Here is a 13,133-nt window from a genome sequence, read left to right on the forward strand (position 1 = left end):
ACCCAGTCATTTTATTGCCTTTCATATTCACTACATCAGTTGGTATGCAAGCCTCATTTCTTAGGGGTGTTGCATTCGTGCCTATAGGTCCTAACATATGCATATAGAGTTTGAAAATTTTGAGAATTTTCTACCAGTTTTACACATGTTATATAATTTGATGCATTGCATAATTCATTGCCAAATCATTTGGGAATATGTTGTTTTGCTTTACGAATGAAGATATATAATGGACAATCAATTAAAACTCCATTTGAAACGAAAAGCATCAGACTAAAGTTTAAGGTTACACTTAAACAATTTGACAACATTTGTAAGATTAGTTATTAAACACTGCCTATTTATGCATCATCAACTACTTTAATAATCTTCATGGGATTATCAACCACTTTCCCACCTCCATGCGTCACAAATTCAGCAGCCGTGAAGAACCTCCCATGGCAAATGCAAACTATTGAAATTTTCTTTTCTTCTCCAAAACTATAAAGGATCCCCTCTGTCAGTTTTCCATTTATGATTCCACTAAAAGTTGTCACACAAAGCATAGTCCTTAGTAGGTCACTAGTATCCATCAAAGTGACAACATTATGAGAGTTTTTAACTTTCTTTAACACCCTTTCTCCATTGCTTTCTGGTAATACAATTGACTTACCCTTTTCCATGTTGGATTTGATAGCTGATTCTCCATTTTCTGATAATTTAGAATGAACGAGAGATTTGTTAATTGAAATAACATTTTAAGGATATGTAAGCACAATTTCCTTACTTTTAGTCATGGTTGAGAGGGTTGGAATAAAAGTTGGAATAGTTGTTTTTCTCCTCTATAGTTTTTGGAGGAACATCTATTGAGTTACCTTCCTCATTGATGTACGGTGTAGAAAGAGAAATTTAATAATATTAGTATCTGCTTAGCTTGGTATTTAGAAATAAGTGTCAAAAACACATTTAAACTATCACTTCTTAGTTTGAAAAACACACATTTCTCTTTTATTCCACTCTTATCATGGTGTGTGTGATACACTCTCTCTTTCATTTTAAAAAATTTGTCACATCACACTCGACATAGTCAAAACATTCCACCTAGAAAAATTAAATAAATTCTTAGAACTAGTTAAAATTAAATATTAAAGTATTACTATCCACCCTCAAAAAATATAAAATATTTTTACTACCCCACTCCACCACTTTTTTTTACCATATTCCCCCATCCCCCACTGAGGTGTGTTTCTTAAACTAAGAAGTGATTGTTTATGTATGAAACTCACACTTACAAAAATTTATGTATGAAACTCAAGAAATATGGATAGTTTAGATATATTTTTGACTAATATATCTGATATTTATTATTATTGTTGTTGTTATTTTAGCTTTCATTTTTTAGGATGTCATGAACATGAAAGGTAAGCCTATAACTTTTCTCTCGTGTCTTTTGGTGCGAAAAATTAAAAGAAAGATCAACACATTTGAAAAGGTACTTTTGTTAAATAAAATTTTCTTTAAAAAGATCAGTTAAGATACTTTTTTCGCATCTAACAAATAATTGACATGAACAAAATTCAAGATAAAACTAAAAAAATAATTAAAAGGATTAATTAATACCTGTAGAGTAAATAAATATGTGGAATATAGGGAAAAACATTTTTAAAAAATGGAAGCATTAGAAGGCATAAACAAGATGAAACAAACTAAAATCAGGTAAGTGCAACAAAATGTAGAAAACACCAAACCATAAATTTCAGGCATATCTTTTGAGTTGCTATCTATGTCAGATCTTATAATCTGAATAGCCCGCTGATAGGCAGGATTGTTGGCAACTGATGCTATAATATTTGAAAAAGGCTGAGGCATTGAAATTTCTTTAGGATTTTCATAATTATTTGAGTCACCGAGTGAGAGATTGAGATCAATTTCTTGTTGATCACTTGATGTTTAATCCTTTGGTGTAGCCATAGATAGATCACTGCAAGAAAGAAAAACAAATAGATAAACGTTAAATATAGACATTTTAAGTTTATTGATTGAAGAACTTAAAACATGGATTAGTGTACTAATAAAACACATCACATGTCTAAATCCATGTTACGTTACAAGAGGAAAATAATTGATTTATGTGTCAAACAATCAAGTTGTACTTACAAAACAAAAATGTTTTGACCATCTCGAATGTGAAAATAAAGAAGAACCGGGCGGAAGAAACTAAAAAAAATGTACATCTCTTGTGCAGGTTCAAAGGATGATATAAGGATTATATAGTACAAGTAAAGGAAACAATTTTAACTTATTTACCCTTACAATCTTTATTATTTTATTAACCTCTACATATACATACTTGTAATTAACAAGTCACAAAGGGGTACAATCGGTATCAAATATATATTAAATGCTCATTGCATGAGCTAAGCTCGAAGCTATGAAAATCTATCCTCAAATTTAATGCATTGTTTGACCATGTTATTTTGTAAATCTAAGTTAAAAATTTAAACAATCTATATACATTTAAGGAATAGATTGGCTTATATACAAATGGTAGAACATTATTTTAGTTAATACAATCTACATTTAATGAATAGGTTAGATTATGGCACAATTGAGACTTAACAATACAATCATGGATATATGATCATCAAGAACATATCAAATTTATAAGAATAGTTAGTACACTTGTCTACTTATGAGACGCACATGTAAAATTAATAGAATGGTGCCATGGTGGATATTCATTGATCTAGAAAATGATATTTTTGTGTCACAATCCAAAAACTGTGGTCATGATGGCACACAATCTAAATCCCAACCTGATGTATAAGTCAAATAGTAAATAACATACGAGACTCCAAAAAAGGGAAGCCAGGCTACAAAAGAAATAAAAAGAAGAATGACGAAGAAATACCCCAAAACTTGGAGTCATAATTACAAAAAGCATCTAATACAACTACCGAATACAGAATACATCAAAAGTCTTAGAATAATAATAACGACTGAAAGTAAAAGATGGAACTAATGGCAACCCCGGAATACAAGATCTCACCACTAATCTGATACAACACTTTCCACTAGAGGAAATTAGTTGTTCTGTGGAATAACCTGAGTAGGATCCTTATCAAAAGTGACACAAAAGTAGGGGTGAGTGCAATCCATATGTACTCAGTAGGTTTGACCAACTGAGTATAAGGAATTAATCAAACTTATGAAATAAACTAAGGAATGCTTCCACCTGCATACAAAAAGTATCACTCTAGCATCGGTGCCGCAAATTTATATAGAACGACGTGAGTAAGGTAAACATGTAGGGACCACTCAATATCACATATGATGAGATAAATCAAATATTTCAAAGAGCAATGCAATGCAATGAGGTATTGCAATGATGTAGTGGTATGGTTGAATCAAGGTTGTCGCACAACCTCCACCTGTCCAGTTAAGACTTCCAGACAAGGATACATGGGGGACTCGCAGTTCATATATCAAATCACAATCTTTATATCTCATCAACTTTCTACCTAACTCATGGTCAAGGATATAAAAAGATGTCACATTTTCTTTCTCAAAAATAATTTCCACATTTCTCAACTTCCCAAGATCAATGATATGATGAATGAGGAGGAATGTATCACAATACATAAAACACGAAAACAGTATTCAATTCAACGTGTAATAAAAGTCTCAAAGTTCTCAAAACTCAATCTAAACATGCTATACACCCTCAAATAGATAGTAACGGGAATTAGTACATTGAAATAAGTGTTAACCCTTTTGAAAACATTTCATTACTCAAGTGTGATTAAAACCTCCAACTCAACCCCTCAAGCGGCATTACAAGTAAAATAATATTATAAACCTCTCTTATAGGCAAATCATGAATCACATGCTCTCAAAGAAATAGGATAGAAAATAAGGACCCTATACGGGCTAAACCACATAACTAAGCCCCCACATGGGCAACACAGTACAAACAACAGTCACAATTAATATTGTGACCCCATCCCAAAGTCTATAACATATGAATGATGAATTATCCAATCGTAGTCTTAAATAAGGATAAGCAAATCTACCTCAAAGGCCGAAACTTCCCTCGAACACTAAAATTGGAGCTCTACTCTCAATTACCGACTCTAAAATGATCTCCAACTATAAAGAATTGAAAGAGTTCATCAAAAAGAGTCCAATGATACTATCACGCCCCGGGAGGGTACCCTAGACGTAACCGGCACTCAAAAACCATTTCTGACTCCCAAGCAAACCACATAGCCTGATCACACATCAGTTCATTCATTCATTCAGCGGAAAGTTTAAAAATAAAGAATAATTTAGCGGGCAACTCAAATCACCCATCCAACTCGAAGAATAAAGGCCATGGGCCAATAGATCAACTAAAATATTTGTCATTAAAAATAGTTTGACAAGAATAACTCAAGGATAGAAATACTCAATTGACTCATCACTATCTAGTCTATGAAGCCTCTATCACTACTATCTAATTTGTGTTAATGACATGTTCATGGCTACCTCAAATTAAAATGGAAAGGGCTAACTCGATGTAAGAATACATAAGTGGTGTCCTCCGAATGCAGGGAAGGACTCACCAATATGCTGAGTATGTATAAATCCTCAATGGTGCTTCTATTGACGATCTCTTAAACCTGTCTCTGCATCATGAAACGATGCAGGTCCAAATGGACGTCAGTACGTGGAATATACGAGTATGTAATATGCCAGAATGAAACATACCTCAAGAAACAATAATGTTGGTTCAAATATCTCCAAATCAGAAAGATAAGAGAGACTTAAATAAGGCGTCATAAGTCTAAAGTAAGAATACAGTTCAATCAAATCATTTACAATTCGATCCCATCAAATCACACACCACTCTATTCAACCCAATCACACATCATTATATTTAATCCAATCCAATCGTACACTATCTAGTCGTATATCATCCAACCGAATCCAATCCGATCATATACAATCAACTCAACAATCAACTCGAAGGACTCAACTCAATAAATATGCAAATTAAGTTATGCATTGTCTTATAATTCAATTCAATCATCTACAATCATAATCAAACCAATCAAATTAAACATAATCCATTCAATTGGGAGTTTCTCTAACCGACAACCATCACCATATGAGCGAGTGATAGTACAACAAGCCGACGTTGTTGCCGCGTCCGTTCATACCTTGCTAGGGTATGAATGCATCAACCAATCATGGATCCAATCAAACCAAGTCCTATAATGTCAGGACAAATATTTTGGGGAAGCATCCGACATTAACGGTTCAATCCCCTCCTACATTTGGCGACGTAGCTATTGGGTTTGAGTATGGACTTTACTCTTACCCAATTCGGTGCTCGATACTCCTCCTAAGACTCAATATGTTCATATCTATCAGGTGAGTAAGATACTCAAAAATACTCATTTAGTCTCATTGGACTCTTTTCAAAACTCAACTCAAATCTGGCCTCATTGGACCTTCTTTCAAATCGACTCATGTCAAATCATCAAACTCTTCCTTTAAAATTTATGCAACCTCAACTCAATCTCAAAATAGATACTTTAATGTAAAAATACTCAACTCATTTAAAATCACCTCATACTCAACTCATGCTTAAACTCCTTTTAAATTATAGATAAAAATAATTATTTCTTAAACTCAAAAATAGTGTATAAATAGTTTATGCAAAAATGCTCACAAATCATTTATTTAAAACTCCTTCTCAAAAGATTCTTTATTTTCAAAATACTCATAAGACTCCAATCAACTCAGATTATGCAAATCACATATCACATAATCACATTAGACTTAAATCCGCTTCATCACATAACATCCTCATCAACATAACTCTTCACCAATCATTCTACACATATTAAATAAGCATCATTCACATCATCACTCATATCGTCATCAAAACATCATCATCACATCATCATCATATATTATCATTTACATCAACATCAAACATTATCATCACATTATTGTCAAGTATCATCATCACATCAATCATCAAAAATCTACTCCAAAATCCTTATTTTAGTCCTATGTTCAATTTGTGGAAGCAAAAAGGACATTCTTAACTAACCAATTCATTCTTTTCATTCCAATCAATACCTATATACATACAACTACCCATCTCAACCTCAAGACATTTTTGATAAGAAATCTTATCTTGGGTTCATGTGAATGAAACATGAACCTATACTCTCAACAAGACTCAACTCAAGAATATCGTCAATACCTATAAATCTATATACAAAGATACATTTGTAGTTAATAATATGAAAAATAACTATTTAGTAACTCAAGTCATTAAAATCATCAATCAACCATTTGTATCTAAAAACATTCCTTAGTTTAGTGAAAACTTTCAAGAAAATCTTTCTAGAAGGTGAACTCTTTTACAACTCCTAACCAACACATCTATGGGCATATGGAAGAACTCAATCTATATTTTAGGTTAGCCTTACATACATTGTTTGAAGATTTTGAAGGAACCTTGATGTTAGGTCTTCAATGGAAGGCTTGAATTCTTGAAGCTCTTGAAGGCAATCTTTGTTGGAGAAGGATTTGGAGAAGAAGAAGAAAACGAACAGAGAGAGAGAGAAGCTCCTAGGGCTTTTAGAGAGAGAGTGAGGCTGTAAAATATGTTCCCAAAAGACCAAGGGTAATACATATATAATTTGGGTAAGTTCCCAAATTGGCCCTTCTCAAAAGTTCTGAAAATAGGCTAAAATGCTCGTGGTGCGATAGCGGCGCGTCGCGCCATTGCAGCGCCAGGATGATTTCGCCTAAAAACCTGCACACCTCATAGTAGCGCGCCGCGCCAGAGACTAAACTATTGAGGCATGTTTCTGGCACGATAGTAGCACGCCGCGCCCTTACAGCGCCAAGGCCATTATTCATGTGTCCTGGAAATTTGTCTTGAAAAACCCTGCACACCTTTTAGTGGCGCGCCGCGCCAGAGCCCAAACTACTGAGGCATGTTTCTGGTGCGATAGTGGTGCATCGCGTCACTGCGGTGCCAAGCCTAGTTTTCCAGCAATTACAACCCAGGCCTGAAAACTCTGCTGTGCTAGTTCATCTTAGGATCGTCATATCTTTCGACTCCGAACCCCAAAATTACATTCTTAGTGGCATTGGAAATAAGACTCGATGACCTTTAATTTGAAAGGTCGTGGGCCACCCAGATTGTCATCTTTCAAAAGATAGGGTCATTAAAAGTCTATCTCTTTGACGAACTCATCCTAAAGCTTAGCCACGACGGATGTTTTGGACTTATCTTGATCCTAGGGGTCCTTTATGACCCCACATCACCTCTAACGCTGCTCAATTTCTCAAAGACTCATCTTACTCATGCAATTGCTTTACAATACACGAGTTCGACCTTACACGTGTACAAGAAAGGTCCGATTCTTAGGGAAAACTTTTGAGGGGTGTTACAGATACACATATTGTAAGGCTTTAGAACTAGGGTCAAAATCACCCCAAAAATAAAATGGGTAAAATCAAAATTTTATTTGAAATTCATATTCTACACATCAAGAGAAGTTTGTGATTGAAAACCCTATTAAAATTGAGTAAGAAACAGATTTGAAATCGCAAAATCATTAACTTTGAAGTTTAAGAGAAAACCCCCAAAACCCGCATTGAAATATTGATTTTCAAACGATATTGGAAGATAAAGTTGATAGAAAATGATTTAGGAATAATAAATAAACTTATCCAAGCGAAATTTCTCAAACGTTTCCTTCAAAATTGACCCTTCAAAGCTTCAAACACAGTATCAATGGTGGAATGCGAAAAATAGAAAGAATTCCCAAAATTACTATTCAGGTGCACGATTTTATTAATTGTGATTGTGGGCCACTAACCCTGTGATCGTAAAGCACAAAGGGCTGACTCATCCTGAATGAGAGGTCCAGGTCGTGATCGTGAAGAGTGCTAAAGACTCTTCATCGCGAACACAAGATCCAGGTCGCGATCGCAAATAGTACTGGGGACTCTACATCATGAATGCGAGCCTACATGTCACGATTATAAAGAGTAAAGTGGCATGCACCGAAAACTAGAAAACAACATCTATGCCCACTCAAAACCACCTTCGATTGGATCCTCGAATATCATTCAGATCCAATAAAAATAGACTGAATATGCTACCCTACTAGAATCGATATTTTAGACTCAATGGAATAGTCGAATTTCTAGAAAAAAATTGTTATGATGAAAATACCCTCTCGAACTTCTTTTTGGCCTAAAACTCAACTTTTTAGCCTAAATTCCCAAAATGCATTTTAAGGTCCCGCGACTCTATGTGAATACTCAAATAGACCAAACTCGGCATTTCGAATGCAAAGGAACTAATGGAATTCTCATCCCACGCTCGAATCTCAAAATGTAGACCAAAGTCAACTATCTCAATGAAAACTCCAGTCAAGGTCTCAAATCACGCAAATCACACTTGATCGTATCCAAAATCGCGATACCATCCCCACAACACAAACAAAGCATGAAAACGCTAAGAAGAAGGGGAAAATAGTCATTTCATAAGAAAAAGGAATTTTTCATGAATTGGGATATTATACCATCCACCACTAAAATACACGTTCGCCTTCAAACGAAAATTAAAGTAAAGTACCTATAGGGGAAAAAGCTGATAGTATCTATGATGCATGTCAGACTCCATCTCCCATGTAGCCTCCTCACAGGTCGTTGCGTCCATTGCACCTCACTGAATCAATATGCTTTGATCTCAATTGTCTAGTCTACCTATCCAAGATAGGAAAAGGCTCCTCCTCAAATAGAAAGTCCTAATCCAAAGCAAATGAGTCTTACCGAATCTCATAAGACTCATCATGCCGATACTGCTTAAGCATCGATACATGAAACATAGGATAAATAGTTGAAAGGTTTTGAGGCAAGGCTAATTTATAGGCCACCACCCTCCCGACTTCTCCAAAACCTCAAAAGGGCGAATAAACCTCACACTGAGCTTCCCATTCCTCCCAAACCTCATCACACCCTTATTGGGTGAAACCTTGAGTAACATTAGCTAACCAATAACAAATGTCTCATCACGAACATGTCTATTCTCATAGCTCTTATTCCTACTCTGGGTGGTCATAAGGCATTGTTGAATCAACTTCAACCTATCCATAGAAACTCTCAACAAATTGGTACTCCAATGTCATACCCCAAAAGAATCAAATTATCCCACAAAAGATCTATACCTCCTCTTATATAAGGCCTCAAACACTGCTACCAGAATGTTAGAATGGCAACTGTTGTTACATGTAAACTCCACAAGAGGAAAGGACTGATCCCAATAACCACCAAAGTCCATGACATAAGCTCAGAGCATGTCCTCAAATACCAAAATAGTCCACTCCGACTGACCATCAGTCTAAGGATGAAAAATGGTGCTCAACTCTAGCTTGGTGCCCATCTGCTCCTGTATAGAACTCCAGAAATATGAGGTAAACTGTGTATCTCTATCAGATATAATAAAAATGGGCACTCTATGTAACGGATCAATCTCATAGATGTAGATCCTAGACAACTGCTCCATATTATAGCTAGTCTTTAACAAGTCGATTTGGCCAACCAATCCACAATCATCCAAACTGAATCATTCTTACCCAAAGTCAAGGGTAACACCATCACAAAGTCCATAGTAATGCCCTCCCACTTCCACTCAGAAATGAGCATCCTTTGCATAGAACCACCCAGTTTTTTGTGCTCATACTTCACTTCTTTGCAATTTAAATACTTAACCACAAAATAACCAATGTCTCTCTTCATGCCACACCACCAATAGTGTTATTTCAAGTCAAGAAACATCTTTGTCAATCTCAAGTAAATAGAATACTTTGAACAATGAGCTTCCTCCAATATCATAAGCACCTAATCAGTAGCCTTTGGCATAAAATACGTCCGCTAATCCTTAGAATCCATCAGGATCAAGAGAAGCCGATTTAGCTTCTCAACACTTTGTCCTTAATCATTCTCAACTTTTCATCATCGAACTGATGGGCACGAATTTGATCTATCAAGGTAGACCTAGCCTCTACGAAGGCTAAAATGCTATAAGGTATAGAGATATCAAGTTAGACCAGTTGTCTAGTAACTCCAAAGCCAAAGGCCTCTCCTCTAGATTCAAAAAGGTTAAAATACCCATACTAGGTGCTTTCCTACTCAAGGCATCCACTACCATATTAGCCTTGCCTGGATGATAAAAAATGGTGGTGTCATAGTCTTTCAATAGTTACACCAGCTATGTTACCTTATGCTCAGATTCGACTAAGAAAATATATACTTAAGGCTACAGTGATCGTTAAAGATCTCACAAAGTACACTATAGAGATAGTGTCTCCACAACTTTAAAACAAACACTATTGCCGCTAACTCCAAATCGTGGGTAGGATAGTTTTTCCCAAAGACTACTTTCAGGACTCATTATGGGCATTATGAGTTGGTAGTACATGAGAAATACTACCCTACCCAAACTTCAACTGATGGTAACCTGACCTCAAGTTGATCTTAGAGAACACTGGTACACCCCAAAGCTTATCAATCAATCTTCAGTGTAAAGAAAAGGATAATTGTTCTTGATTGTAACTTTGTTCAATTATTGATAATCAATACATATTCTCATAGTACAATCTTTATTATTCACGAATACGATTGGTGCACTCTATGGTGATACACTAGGCCGAATAAACCCTTTCTTCAATAACTATTCCAACAATTCCTTCAACTTCTGCAATTTAGTTGGAACCATCTGATAAGGAGAAATAGAGATGAGCTTTGTGTCTGGCTCCAAATTAATCACAAAATCAATATCACGGTCCGGATGAACACCCGATAAGTCTGTAGGAAACACTTCCATAAACTCTATCACCACTCTTGTGGTCTCTAAAGGAGATGATTCCTTAGTGAGATCATGTACATAGGCCAAATAAGATAAGAAACCCTTATCCATCATATGGTGAGAATGAATATAAGATATCACATACTTTGGATACAAACTCGGATTAGGTTTCCATACTAGCACAAGCAACCCGGAATAAGATAAGGTCATGGCCTTGGCATAACAATCTAGAATTACATAATAGGGAGATAATCAGTACATACCCAATATCACATCAAAAGCAAGCGTATCCAATGAAATCAAATTTACCCAAGTCTTTCTACCCAAAAATATCACCATACACCCCAGTATACCCAATCCACCACTAAAGACTTGTCTATCGGGGTTGAAACACTAATAGGCACAAAAAGAGGCTCACACACACAATCATTGCCTATATCAAAATAAATTGACACATAAGAGTAGGTAGACCCCAGATAAAATAGTACTGAAGAAGAATGATGGCAAACTGGAATATTACATATAATCACTGCATCAGAGGCCTTTACCTCAAATCTACCTAGTATAGCATAGCATAGTCTATGGTCACCACTAACATGTGGACCACCACGAGAACCACTCGACATCTACCTTTGGCACCACCTTTAGCACTCTGTAAATTACTTTGAATAGCTAGGAATGGCGCAGCATGAACAAACAGTGTCCTAGGCTAAAAACTAGAAGAAGCACATATGGGGAAATCCTTTTCCTTATGCCCAAACTCATTACAAACAAACTAGCCTCAAGGATTCGAACCTCATAAAGGATAACCAAAAGGGTCAAATATCCTCCAGAGCCCAAAGAACCCCTATAAATAGCCTGACCCAGTATGGATACACTTGTACCATTTGTACCCTGAATTACCGCATGCACTAACTTGCCCTGATAACCTTGGGTGCTTGGTCCCAAATACTTCCACCTTTGGATGAATGATGACTGAATTGAACCTATCGACTGAAGCTCTTGGCGCCGCCCTGTCTAGTATATTAGATACTCTCAATCATCTTGGCATGATCAATAATACTCTAAAGTGAGACACCCGATAGCACAAAAGAGGTTTTAGACTCCTGAAGATAACTAGAAAATCCCTTTACCAACTTACGGATACACTCAAACTCTTTAATAATAACCAATATATCATAGCGATACAACTTATGAAAATGAGCCTATTACTCAGACACTGATAGGGAGCCCTTCTCTAACTTGTCAAACTCATCCCTACACTGATCACGAAGGATATAAAGCATAAACCTCTTGAGGACACCTTATCTAACTGCTCTAACTCATCATAAGAGAACCGGTAAGTCTATGAGCAAGAACTGGTCTTCACCCCTCCTTGGACACTCCTACAAAGTGGTATGAAGTGTAAGCTACTCCATGTGCCTCTAGAATACCCAAGTTGAACAACCTTTCCTTCGTACTAAGTGAAGAAGTCATAGTCCTTTTCTTTGACCATACCATCGAACCTAGGAGGTTCCAATCAAATAAATCTCTCAAAACTCTTCTTCTCAGACACTGACATGGCTACACTAGGAGAAATTGGCAGAGCTACAAATCTTGGAGGTGCAATAAAGGGTGCCAAAGAAGAACCATGAGTCTAAAATCCCACATTAGGCCCTTCAACTAGCGGTGTAGCACCAATTGTAATAGGAGAGCTTGAAGTACCCATAAGAACACCAGGATTAGGGGCACCATCCAATCTATATAACAACCAAACAAAAATCTCCTGAAGCATCTGATCGCTGTCAAGAACCACAGGAGGTTGGGTTGGCCTCTTCTTCTCAGCCTGCCACTCAAAATCATCCTAATGCTTATATACAGGATCAAATGATACCTACCTTGCTTGACTTCGAGCAGGTGTTGCTCTTCTCGCTTGGCCTCGACCCCTAACTCATCCACGCCCCCTACCTTACCCATAAATTGGGCTCAAGCAGTAGGAGCAACCTCACCCTTGGTGACTGTGCCTCTAGTCCTCACCATTAATATAAAAGGAATGTATTAGAGGTATACAACATATGATATGAATCAATCATATGAAAAGAATCAAAGGAACGAATTTCTCCTATTAAGTATATTATAGTCTCTCAAAGATAAGTATGGACGTCTACGTACCTATCCGTGATACTCTATTAGACACCCTGCACTTTAACTTATGAGACTGGTAACTTATCACTTTGGTACTAATTTCACGACTCAAAAACCAAGGTCATGATGGGACACATCTCTA

The 13,133-nt window shown here is 36.3% G+C and overlaps 1 pseudogene; it reads right to left on the reverse strand.

Moving 5' to 3' along the window:
• Window positions 1-326: 326 nt before the first annotated feature.
• On the reverse strand, window positions 327-11,493 carry LOC129872481 (ninja-family protein 2-like; annotated as a pseudogene).
• Between the last annotated feature and the right edge of the window lie 1,640 nt (window positions 11,494-13,133).

This window comes from Solanum dulcamara, chromosome 11 (genome assembly GCF_947179165.1).
Source record: "Solanum dulcamara chromosome 11, daSolDulc1.2, whole genome shotgun sequence".
Taxonomy (NCBI): Eukaryota; Viridiplantae; Streptophyta; class Magnoliopsida; order Solanales; family Solanaceae; genus Solanum; species Solanum dulcamara.